This window comes from Pan troglodytes, chromosome 1, assembly GCF_028858775.2.
Source record: "Pan troglodytes isolate AG18354 chromosome 1, NHGRI_mPanTro3-v2.0_pri, whole genome shotgun sequence".
Lineage (NCBI taxonomy): Eukaryota > Metazoa > Chordata > Mammalia > Primates > Hominidae > Pan > Pan troglodytes.
Genome location: NC_072398.2, coordinates 127100104 through 127113707, shown reverse-complemented (window position 1 = coordinate 127113707; position 13604 = coordinate 127100104). Strand labels below are relative to the sequence as shown.

The 13604-nt window shown below is 36.6% G+C and overlaps 1 pseudogene; it reads left to right on the top strand.

The window, feature by feature from the left end:
• LOC107967524 (THAP domain-containing protein 3-like) overlaps nucleotides 1-13604 on the top strand; it is a 275942-nt pseudogene that overhangs the window by 81512 nt on the left and 180826 nt on the right.

Here is a 13604-nt window from a genome sequence, read left to right as displayed (position 1 = left end):
TCAAAAGCACACAATAAAACCACCTAACTTATTAAAAAATGAGCATCTAGAATGAAGTAAATGTTTTAATTTTCTCAGTTCTACATTTTATTAAGCAGGTTCAAAATTGTTTACGATGTAAAGGTATATATATATTTTTAATGAACAGCACGATGTTAGGAAGTCTCAGAAACAGCCATGGAAGACAGAAAGAGGTGTGAGTGCACTTGTAAGCAATTTGTTCTTTTCCAGACAAAGTCACACCCAGGACCAGAATTAATATAATATTTCCTCTAGGTCTTATACACTACCCTTTATGTGAGGAAGTTTTGACTCTCAGGAGTCACAAATGGCTTCACTAAAACTTTTAAACTTCATCAACAAAGGTGAAGAATCAACATAGGCAGCATGTCTGTTCCGCCCCAAATCAAGAATAATCCAGCCCACAGTTTCTAAGATCTTGCCTTTTCCTGGATTAAGTTAGGGCCAAAAAGGGATCTGGAGTTCCACTCTCAGTGAAGGTGGATTTATCAGCTTCCAGAAATAAGCAGCCAGGAGGCTGTGACCTTTAAAGTGTTAAAAGGAGGTATACACTCTGGATCTCTCCTGACTGTAAAAGAGGGCACCAGGGGTGATATTTTGCATATCTTTTTCCAGCTTAGTATTGTTCTCTACTAGGGAAGTGAAATAAATCTATCTGTGCATTCCGGTTTTTATACTTAACAGAAATTCTTAGCTCCACTTGCTCACTGCAGTTATTACAGGTTGAGGTGGCAAGGGTAGAGTGAGTTTTGTCCAAGAGCTTGGCAACTTTGGGCAGGAAACTATTTTTGTCTCAATTTCTTCATTTGTAAGATGAGAGGTAAGGAAGAAATGATTTCTAAGTTACCTTTCAGTTCTAACTTCTAGTAATTTTATTAGGTTGGCTTTTGCTCTGGAGAGAGAAGACCTAGATTTGACTCTGCGTGATCATGGGTGAGTAATTTAATCTCTCCAAAGCTTAATGTACTCATTAACAAAATGCAGATAATAATACCATTCCTTATAGGTTAGCACACATCTTCACCTGCAAAAATAGCTGAATAAAATGTAGTTATCATTAAAATATGTTACTGGCTATCAATCTCTTAAACTTCCCACAGAGTAATACCTTTTCAAATACCTCATTTATTCAAATCTGAAAATCAATAGAATTGTTATGAGAGTTTATAAAGTACACGCATTGTTATTAATTGTATATTGTTAACCGTTTAAGAGGTCTGACTTAGGAATTATAAATTTAGTCTCATCAATTTCTACTCATCCTGTGTATATGTTACATATAATGGAGGGGGTTGCAATTATTCAATTTAATAGTTTTACTCAAAATAATTAAATAATTTTTTCTTCAATTAAACCAGAGAGAAGCAGTGATGGGAGGTAGAAATGAATTATAGTCATTCATTCACACAGATAAATGCGAAGGTAATAAAACATGGAGTCTTGGACATAGCAAGAGACACTGAAAATAGATGGAATATTCAAATGGGCCTTATAGAATAAGTAGCACTTTCATAGCTATAAATTTTGAAAATACCATAATGGGTTGGGTTGGAGGAAGGTAGGAATGGGAAGAGAATGCCATGACCACAAAAAAGAGTAGAATTAAAGTGCAGGACACACTGATGGAAACCTGAAAGTAATTTTGACTCTGGAAATGTAAGTGTTAAACTTCAGTGAAAGAAATGAAATAAACACTAAATGCAATAAATGCTAAATGAAATCAAGCATGCTCATAAAAAATAAGTGGAATTTTAGGGAAAGTTTTGTAGGGAAAGTAAAAATGAGATTGATAAACCAGTGCACATATGAATGGGCAGGAAAGAAAACATTTATATCAATATTATTTCTTACTTAAAATTAAATATATGTTTAGGAAAGCTTTATCCCCCAAACACTAAACTCCTAACTTTTTGTTTTTCTATTGTTACATTTCAATAAATATTAAACAAACAGACAATTAAAAAGAAATATTCTGTGTGAATTGAGCTGTTTTTGATACCCAAATGTATCTGATTTCGTTGAAGTTACCAGGCACTCTGAAGTTAGATTTCACAGGAAGTTTAGATTCTCCTTTCTTTCTTGAACTCAGTGAAATTCTTCAGCAGTGTAAATCCCTTTGAAGTCAGGTTGATATGCCAATGTTGAATCAAATTTTGTGAACTTCAAAGCTTGCTGTCTTCTAGAGGATATCCTGGTGAGGCTAGATATTGCAAAAAGAAATAAGAATACTACCTGAACATTTTAACTAACCTGGTTTGTAAAATAATACGTAAGCCTTCTTATTTCGTGACTATTCATCTTTTTGATATATTTACAATATTTAGTGCTTTATTATTACTATAATATTTCAAAATTTTGGTTCATACATATTTTATGCAATAGAAGTCTGATGAGCTTACCTTACATGGAAATTTTATTTTATTTTCTTATAAAAAGGAGTTTTGAAAAGAATATAGAATTGTGAACCGCAGAAGCTTCATGAAGGTGTCAGCTATGAGTCGTGGGGTAAATGTATTCAAAAAAGGAATTAACAAATGAACATCCCAAGTTTTTACAAGAAGGAAATAACATGATGTATGTCTAAGTGCTTAGTATTCATTTAGAGTTAATTTAAAGCATCTGATTGAATTTTCTTCCTTCTAATCTCCATGAAACACTGAAAATTATCAGAATGATGACTTTTTAAATTAAGATATTTTTATTAATTATTCCAGAGTAAGGAACATATGGGGAATAACATGTATAACTCCTCACTTCCTCTCATATCCCACATACAGACCACAAGGAAATTGTGGGTTGCATGGGAATTAGATGCCATTATATTAGAATGTTATTGTAGAGTCTTCTCCAAACAGTTCGAAAAGTATTACGAAAAATACATAAATTCTTACAATGCCATATATAGGCATGAATTTAATTAAATTACCACATCCATTCTTTATCAAATTGGTACTGAGAGTCAACTATGTACTAGGCACTATTTCCATCAAGAATAAATGAAACACTCCTGTGCTCATGAAGTTCATGTTCAGAGTTTAGAGAGAGGCAACTAAAAAAAAGAATGAATAAGTAAATTATCTAATAGTGGGAAGTAATACAGAAAAAAAGAAAATGCAGAGCAAGGTTAGGTGAATCAGCAGTGGAAGGCATCCCTTGCATGTGGGTTTAATTTCAGATAAATTGTGAGGGAAGGCCTCGGTGAACCTGTAACACATGAACCAAGACTTGAAGGTGCGAGAGTGAGTGCTGTGCATGAGCAGGGAAAACGTTTGAAGCCAAGGCAGTGGCAGTGTGGAAGCCCGAGAACAGGAGTGTCCATCAAGCGGTTAAGGAGCACAGTTTCCTGCAAGCAAAGTAAGCAAGGAGAGAATAGAAGGACATGGGGGAAGGAGGGTGATTGTGGAAGGCAAATAAGCCTATTTTTTAAAACTTTTAATTACATTCTAAATGGATTAGCAAGAGCCATGGGTGGAATTTGTGAAGTAAACCAAATTGTTTTGGTTCGTATTTTAAAAGGCACACTCTGGCTACTGTGTTGAGAATAAACAAGACAAGGATGGAAGTGGGGAGAGGAGCGAGAAGGCTGTTGCAGTGATGAGAGGGAGAGAAGGCCGTGGCTCCCAAGAGAGTGCCAGCAGATTGGGTGGTGGGCAAGGGGTCAGGCTCAGATTTCATTCTGAAAGTAGAACCAGTAAGATTTCCTTGTGGGTTTTATGTCTGTTATGAGAGAAAGTGAGGTGTCACAGATGACCCATGATTTTTTTTTTTCCTGTGAGTGACAGAAAGAATGATCTGCTATAAACATGGGAAAAGCCATAGGAGGAACAGTTTCTTTCTTTCTTTGAAGAGAGTGGGTGGAATGAGAAACTCAGTTTTGATAAAACAATCTACCCAAGTCAAATACCCTTTTCCTTATTGAATAAAAGCATAACATAAAAGACAGATGTATTTGTACTAATTTAGGTAGGAAGTCACCACAGTTTTCATAATTCATTTTGGCCCATGTTGCAGCATTGCATTTCTGGTATCAATAGACTATTAATAAACCAACAATGAAAAGCTTAGGGAGACCAACATCTTTAGACATACTTAGAACAAAGTATAGATAGCTCATATTGAATGAAATTCTGCCACATGAATTTAAGAGAAAAGGATCATTTTTTCAATATTAATCTTGATATTTAGCTTTTCATTAAATGGATAGGTTTTAAGGGAGGCATTAAATGTATTGGAAAAGGTGAATTGCTTGCCACAAAAATAAAATTTTAAGGAGGTTATTTTAATATAATAAAAAGTGTGTTTTGGAAGGTATTGTATCAAATGAGTGAAACAGAATATCAAAAAATAATTTGTAACTTTTAAAGTCAATTAATACTTAAACCAGAGTCTTTCAGATTATCAAAGAAATTTTTGGCCATAGTGGGTAAAGTACTGGTTAAAAACTTTTATTTTTTTGGAGCTAGAAAGACTTTGGTTAAAACTCAAATATTTAATATACTTAGCTACTCTTAGTTTCTTTCTTCTCTTCTCAACGAATGGGATAATAATAATCACCTTATAGGATTTGGTATATGATGACTATGAAAATAATTTCAATAATATTGCTTATAATTATGTGTAAGATATACACATATATATTCATATATATACACACACACACATATATATTAAAAACTTATCACAGTACTTAAGATCCAGAATGTGAACACAGCCAACATTCAGTTTTCTTATGAAATTAAATCCAAATTTTCTTTTGGAGGATGAATCATTTTACTTCATACGATCTGTTGAGATTATAGTTGACTACAGTTAGGAATTATATCAGTTAAGACTGGCTAAAATGCTATAAAAAACATGAAAATATCATTAGCTCCCATTCAGTAAAAGTGCATCTATTAATTACATATAAATCAAGGGTAAATATTGCAAGATGGTGGGAATTTTGCCTCCATAGTGATTTGGAGATCCACACTTTTTTCTCATTTTCTGACTGTATCAACTTCTAGGGCTTGTTGAATATCTATATTTAGCAAACTGAAGGATTAATAGAACATGGAGGAATTATGTCTACTTCCAAACAGATGAGCTTTCTGAGTATAGTTCAATACTTGTCATATTGTCACAGCTGACAGAGAGGTGACAACGTGCTAGCAGCTTTTGCTCGCTCTCAGCTCCTCCGTGTCCACTCTGGCTGTGCTTGAGGAGCGCTTCAGCCCACCCCTGCACCGTGGGATCCCCTGTCTGGGCTGGCCGAGGCCGGAGCCGGCTCCGTCTGCTTGCAGGGAGGTGTGGAGGGAGAGACCAGGGCGGGAACCTGGGCTCCGCACGTGGAACTGGCCGGCCAGTGCAAGTTCAGGGTGGGCACAGGCTTGGCGGGCCCTGCACTTGGAGCAGCCAGCCAGTGCCGCCAGCCCCAGGCAGTGAGTGGCTTAGCACCTGGGCCAGCAGCTGCGGAGGGGGCACCGGGTCCCCCAGCACTGCTGGCCCACCCATGCAGCACTCGAATTCTCGGCCGGGCCTCACCCACCTCCCCGTGGGGCAGGGCTCGGGACCTGCAGCCCGCCATGCCAGAGCCCTCCCACCCCGTGGTGGGCTCCCGCACAGCCCGAGCCTCCTGGATGAGCACCACCCCCTGCTCCGCAGCACCAGGTCCCATCCACTGCCTGAGGAGTGCAGGTGTGTGTGGCGTGGGGACTGGTGGGCAGCTCTACCCTGCCACCCTGGTGTGGGATCCACTAGGGGAAGCCAGCTGGGCTTCTGAGTTGGGTGGGGACTTGAAGAACTTTTATGTCTAGCTGGAGGATTGTATATGCACCAGTCAGCACTGTGTCTAGATCAAGGATTGTACATGCACCAATCAGCCCTCTGTATCTAGCTAATCTGGTGGGGACTTGGAGAACCTTTAAGTCTAGCTAGAGGATTGTAAATACACCAATCAGCACTCTGTCTAGCTCAGAGATTATAAACGCACCAATCAGCACCCTGTCAAAACAGACCAATCAGCTCTCTGTAAAATGGACCAATCAGCTCTCTGTAAAATGGACCAATCAGCTCTCTGTAAAATGGACCAATCAGCTCTCTGTAAAATGAGCCAATCAGCAGAATGTGGGCAGGGTCAGATAAGGGAATAAAAGCAGGCTGCCTGAGCCAGCAGCAGCAACCTGCTCCGGTCCACTTCCACGCTGTGGAAAGTTTGTTCTTTCACTCTTTGCAATAAATCTTGTTGCTGCTCACTCTTTGGGTCTGCACTGCCTTTATGAGCTGTAACATTCACTGTGAAGGTTTGCAGCTTCACTCCTGAAGCCAGCGAGACCACAAACCCATCAGAAGGGTTGAACAACTCCAGATGTGCCGCCTTAGAGAACTGTAATACTCACTGTGAATGTCTGCGCTTCACTCCTGAAGTGAGAGAGACCACGAACCCACCAGAAGGAAGAAATTCTTGACACATCTGAACATCTGAAGGAACAAACTCCAGACACATAGTCTTTAAGAACTGTAACAGTGACCATGAAGATCTGTGGCTTCATTCTTGAAGTCAGTAAGACCAAGAACCCACCAATTCTGTACACGTGATACCAAAGAGAATCTGAAAAATAGAGGTCTCAGCTAGTTTCTCACCTAAAATTTTATGTATTATGGAAATGGAAGACAAATGTAGTAATTAGTTATGCTAGCTAAAGACATTGAGCATCTACTGGGTCAGATATCAGCACTTGACCCAGTGTTGATTAAGTGAATACTAATTTATTTTTAATTTTATGTTTATTGGAGTTATTTTCTTAGTGGTTAATCTTGGGATTACAGCTTGCATCTCAAATTAGCCACATCTATCTCAGATTTCTACCAACTTAAATGTAGTGATACATATACAATTTGTTTCACTATACGGTCATTTTTATTCACTGTGTATTATTCTGTATTCATGCTGCTGATAAAGACATACAAGACTGGGGAATTTACAAAAGAAAGGTTTAATGGCTTCACAGTTCCATGTGGCTGAGGAGGCCTCACGATCATGGCAGAAGGTGAAAGACATGTCTCACATGGTGGCAGACAAGAAAAGAGAGTGAGAGCCAAGAGAAAGGGGTTTCCTCTTATAAAACTATCAGATCTTGTGAGACATATGGACTACCATGAGAGCAGTATGGGAGAAAAGGCTCCCATTAATTCAATTATCTTCCACTGGGTTCCTCCCACAACATGAGGGAATTATGGGAAGTTACAATCCAAGATGAGATTTGGGTGGGGACACAGCCAAACTATATCACACTATTTTACTTTTCATGGTTTCAGTTAGCTGTGGTCAACCACAGACTGAAAGCATTAAATGAAAAATACCATAAACAAAAAATTTATAAATTTTAAAATGTGTCATTCTGAGTAGTGCGATGAAACCTCATGCCATTCTACTGCATCCTGCCCAAGACATGAATCATCTGTTGGTTCAGCATATCCATGCTGTATATGCTACCTGCCCTTTTGTCACTTAGTAGCCATCTCATTTATCAGATTGGCTTTCATGATATTACAGTGCTTGTGCAAAAGTAACCCTTATTTTACTTAATAATGGCCCAAAACACAATAGTATTGGTGATGACAATCTGAATATGCCAAAATGAAGCTATAAAATACTTTCTTTACATTAAAAGATAAAGGATCAAAACTTAATAAGAAAAGAAAAAAAATCATATACTTTGGCTGCTAAGATCTAGGGTAAGAGCAAAACTTTCATCCTTCAAATTGTGAAGAAGGAAAAGGAAATTTATACTAGTTTTGCTGTCATACCTCAAACTTTATTATTATGCATAGGAAAAACATTGTGTATATAGGTATCGTTACTATGTGCTGGTTTCAGGCATTCATTGGGGAATCTTGGAATATATCCCATGCAGAAAAGGGGGTACTATTTTAGTTTTCTTCACTACCCCTCTTTGTGCTATTATTGTCAAATGTATTATATCTGTATATCTTACAAACACCACAATGCAGTGTTATAATCATTGCCATATATAAAGTTAGGTCACTGAAGAAAGGACAAAAATACATTTATAGTGTTTTTGATGAAACTTATTTATCACTCTTGATAGTCTTCCAGTGGAGTAGAGTTAATAACTCAATGTCACTTTCTTACTCCACTGTAATCATCTTTCCCTCACTACTTTGGGCTGTTTTTGTCAAATATGTTATATGTTTATATGCTATAGTACCAGTATTTCAATTTTGTAGATATTATTTGTAGTATTATTTTAAATCAATTAAGAAAAGAAATATGTAAGTGTCTTTTATAATTACTGGGTTGTTATCTTTACTGGCACTTTTTTATGTCAATTAGAATTACTGTCTGATATTACTTTATTTTAGCATGGATAAATTTCTTTAGTATTTCTTATAAGGTACATCTGCTAGCAACAAATCCTTTCAGACTTGGTTTTCAATGTTTTATTATGCCTTCATTTTAAATAGCTGTGCTGCATATAGGACTCTTGGTTGACAGCTCTTTTCTTTAAGCACCTTGAATAAGTCACCTCACTGCTTTCTGGACTCTACTGTTTCTTAGGAGAAATCAGCTGTTTATCTTATTTGTGTTTGCTGGTATACGGTAAGTTATTTTTCTCTTGCCCCTTTAAAAATTTTTTCTTTGTCATTAGCTTTCAACATTTTGACTATATGTAGATATATATTTTAAAAGTTTACTAGGAATTTGTTGAGCTTCATGTACATGTAGATTAATGGTTTTCATTATATCTGGGAAGTTTTCAGGCATTATATCTTCGTGTATTGTATGCCCTTTTCTTTTTTTTCCTTTACATTCCACTGGGCATATGTTTGTGCACTTAATAGTATCCTACAGATCTCTGAGGCTTTGTTCGTTTTCCTGAATTTTTTTTCCCTGTTCTTCAGATTCCATACTCTCTAATAATCTATCTTCAAGTTTGCTGATTCATTCTTCTGCCAGCTCAAAGCTACTGCTAAATCCCTTTAGGTATTTTTTATTTTTCATTATGGTACTTTTCCACTTCAAAATATGTATTTTTTAAAATATCTACCTCTTTATTTATAATCTATTTGATGTCATTCTCATCAATTTTCTTTAGTTTGTTGAACATATTTATAATAGTCCTGTTGAAGTCTTTGCTAATTCTAACATCTGGGTACCCTCAAAAACAGTTTATATTCCTTGCTTTTTAAAATCCTCTTTGAGTAAGGTACACATTACCTTATTTCTTTGACTTTCATAATTTTTTTGGTCAAAAATTGGACATTTTAGAGAGTATAAGTTAGCAACCATTCCACCACTACCCACCAGGGGTTGATGTTGGTGTTTAGTGTTATTTGCTTAATGACTTGGCTAAATTAATTAATGAAATCTATTTCCCTTGTAATGTGAAGTCTCAGATGACATATTTTCCCCCCTTCACTTTTAAATTTTAAGCTTGCTTGTCTAGCAGTCACCCCTGGGTTTACATATTTTACTGTTCATCTAGTGGCTAGTCAAAAGTTATCCTTATGTGTTACTTCTTGTTACAGCTATATTCATGGAACTATTAGCCTTCTACTCTTAATTCTCTATTCTTCTATTATTAATTGCTCACTACTAGAACTATACTTTTTGAGAAAACCTTAAGGCATGTGATTTCCATCCTCTTTTCCAAATGAAGTCACCCCCTTCAACAGATTAACACACCTACCTGTCTTTGTTTTGCCTCTCACCTAGGCAGAACCTCTGTTGTATCCCACTGGAGGAAGGGGTGGCAGCCTGTTTCTCTGGAATTACATCTCTGTCCTATAACCAGAAGCTGAGGAGAAATGAGGAGGAAAAGCCCTGAATTTTCACCTCTCTCATCATAGAACAGTCAGAGGCATGTGAACCAGAACAACTCTATCTTGACTAGGAGCTGGGTAAAATGAGGTTGAAACCTACTGGGCTACATTCCCAGACAGGGCATTCTAAGTCACACAATGAGATAGGAGGTCAGCACAAAATACAGGTCATAAAAACCTTGCTGATAAAACTGGTTGCAGTGAAGGAGCCGGCCAAAACCCACCAAAACCAAAATGGCCACAAGAGTGACCTCTGGTTGTCCTCACTGCTACACTCCCACCAGCACCATGACAGTTTACAATTGCATAGCAACATCAGGAAGTTACCCTATATGGTCTAAAAAGAAGAGGCATAGATAGTCCACCCCTTGTTTAGCATATCATCAAGAAATAACCATAAAAATGGGCAACTAGCAGCCCCGAGGGAGTCTATGGAGTAGCCATTCTTTTATTTCTTTACTTTCTTAATAAACTTGCTTTCACTTTGCACTGCACACTAGCCCTGAATTCTTTCTTGTGCGAGATCCAAGAGCCCTCTCTTGGGGTCTGGATCAGGACCCCTTTCTTATAACAGAACCACTGCCAGACAAGTAGGAGCTGGAGAGTATGGGCAATTGAGATCCCAGTGTTCTTGAGAACACCCTGCCTGGGTAAAGATTCTTCCCTGTGAATGGAAGCAAGGTGGGAGAAGAGAATTAGTTTCCTTAAACACACCAATCCAGAATAGAGCTTCCAGAACATGTAGCTAGGATGGGGGTAAAAATGAGAAAAGGCAGCAGTGTGTCCCTCCTAGGCAGCATCATCACACAACTGTGAACTGAAAGGAAAGATAGCCTCCGTCGTCTTGGATGCACACCTTTGGAGTAAAGTTTTTGAAACATGTAACTGGAGGGTGGTGGGTGGTAATATCAGATTCTTATTCAAATGCCTTAGACTCCCATTGTTCTTGTGAATATTCAGAATATATTCTTGAGTGAGTGCTTCTTAGTTTGCTTTGTGCACTTAGGTCAATTTCCAGAGAATTCAAATTGTTCTGTTTTACAAATTTCAATAGTTACATGAGTGTTTTCCAGAAGAGTGGATTTACCAAACTCTTCACACTGCCATTCCAGGCTGAATTTTTTCTTCATTAAATTTGAATATTGAACAGCAAGACAAGGACTCTATATTAACATTTGAAAAAACATTCTTCCTACTGGTGATGTCATGATCTGACTGTTCCATCTACCCAGCTTCCAAAGCCACTTCATTATGATCCCTTGCCAGATGTGATTCTCCAGCCATCAGTTAGATTTGTCCATTCATTTATTTGTTCAATAAATACTTATTGGGTTCCTATTATGCCTTAGACACAGTTGTGGAAACACAGGGTAAAGCACAAAGACATAAAAATCCTTGGCCAGGCGCGGTGGCTCATGCCTGTAATCCCAGCACTTTGGGAGCCTGAGGCAGGCGGATCACGAGGTCAGGAGTTCAAAACCATCCTGGCTAACATGGTGAAACCCCGTCTCTACTAAAAATACAAAAAAAAAAAAAAAAAAAAAAAAAATTAGCAAAGCATGGTGTAGTGATGGATGCTTTATTAAATAAATCAAATTATGTGAATCTTAGTGTCCTTTACAAAGTTTTTTGTTTTGTTGCTGAAATTAGACTGAGTCAGTCTCTGTGACTGACTTTAACTATGCCTGATATAGTAGCCATTCATGAAATTATAGTTTTTATTATTGTTATTCTACCATTTTAAGAAAGGATTAAGAATAGAAGGAATACATTAAAATGAGAATCTGTATTTTGTATTTTTTGATTCCATTTAAACATAGAGATGTCTATATTCATTATTTTTGCCAGTTAATATTAATTGCAGATATATCAAAATCTTTTTAATGCCACAATTAAGTATCTCAGGAAATATAACAATTTAGTAATTTTTTTCAAATTTTTGTCTCAAATATTACCTTCTAAGTGATATTCTCCATTAAATCACTATTTAATCTTTACCTCTCCAACCACTAATCTGTGTTCATGTTTTGTTTTGCTTTGTTTTAGTGTTTCCAACCACTAATATGTGTTCATGTTTTGTTTTGCTTTGTTTTTAAACCTTTACATATTATCCATTTTGTCACATTATCACCTTCTGACATACTAAATATTCCATTTATCAGTATCACTGTATGTATGCCAGAGGCTGGGAGTGGAGTGGGGAGGGAGGGAATGAGAGGTTGTTGATCAAAGAGTACAGAATTTCTGATAGACAGGAGGCATAAGTGTTGAGATATGTTGCACAGCAGGGTGACTATAGTCAATAATAATGTATTGTACATTCCAAAATAACGGAGAGAGCATATTTGAAATGTCTCAACATAAAAATCATATGTAAGCAAAATGATGGCTATGTTAATCAGTTAGACTTAGTCCACATTTCATACATAGATCAAAACATTACCTTGTACCCCATAAACATATACAATTTATGATTTGTCATAATAATACTAATAAAAGAAATCATGACAGTAATAATAGTTCAATTTAACATATTTAATGACAACGGAAGACATGCTTTTAATTTAATATTGCAATTAACTGTAAAGAAGACTGAATTTCTAATTAGTCTGCTAGACCTAATATATTTAAGAGTATTAAAATATTACTGTAGGAAAAAATATCTTAATTCTTCTTCATTTTATAATATAATTTTATGTAAAATCTAGGTATCATGCCATCACACATGAGGTAAGCAAAGTTAATAATAATGTATGACCATCAGTTTCCATTGCTCTTCAGTCATCAGAAATGCTGTAATATGGTACAGTAGAAAACAATGAGGTATACCGGCTGGGCACAGTGGCTCACGCTTGTAATCCCAGCACTTTGGGAGGCCAAGGTGGGTGGATCACGAGGTCAGGTGTTCGAGACCAGCCTGACTAACACAGTGAAACCCTATCTCTACTAAAAATACAAAAATTAGCTGGGCATTTTGGTGTGCACCCATAGTCCCAGCTACTCAGGAGACTGAGGCAGGAGAATCGCTTGAACCCAGGAGGCAGAGGTTGCAGTGAATCGAGATCTGGCCACTGCACTCCAGCCTGGGTGACAGAGCTAGTCTCCATCTCTACAACAACAACAAAAAAGAATGAGATATATCACAAGAAACAGTAGTGAAAGCTGTGAATATACTGCTTAAATAATTTTGAGAAATCAGAAACTTATAAAGCCCATCTTAAATTCAGTTCTTTAGGGGCTTGGCCGCAATTCTTCAAAATGTTGTAAAAATAAAATACTCTCATATATGCTGAAAGCTTTCTAAGCCATAAATATCTGCACAAATGTTTAACTTCATTAGAAATAATTAGAATACAATATATGTGTAATATAATTAGATAATAAATATAATCTATACATATAATTACACAGAATAAAATTATATGTGTTATATAATTAGATAATAAATATAAATATATGTACAGTATTGCATAACATTATTTTATGTAAAATATGACTCATATTCAGCAAATTAAGATAGATATGAACTTATATAACCTTATGATTAAATACATTTACTCAGCAATGTTGATCAGAAAAATAATAATTTTTATTGCAAAGTCAAAATTTATCTGGGTTACTTGGAAGAGATAAATTTCTAAAGTCAATGATTCAGAGATGTGTCTCCACAGGTCAAAAAGTCATTATGGAGCTGCAACCAACATACAAAGGGAAATACTGCAGAAATTTTCATTCTCATTGCCCCTAAGGAGGGTACT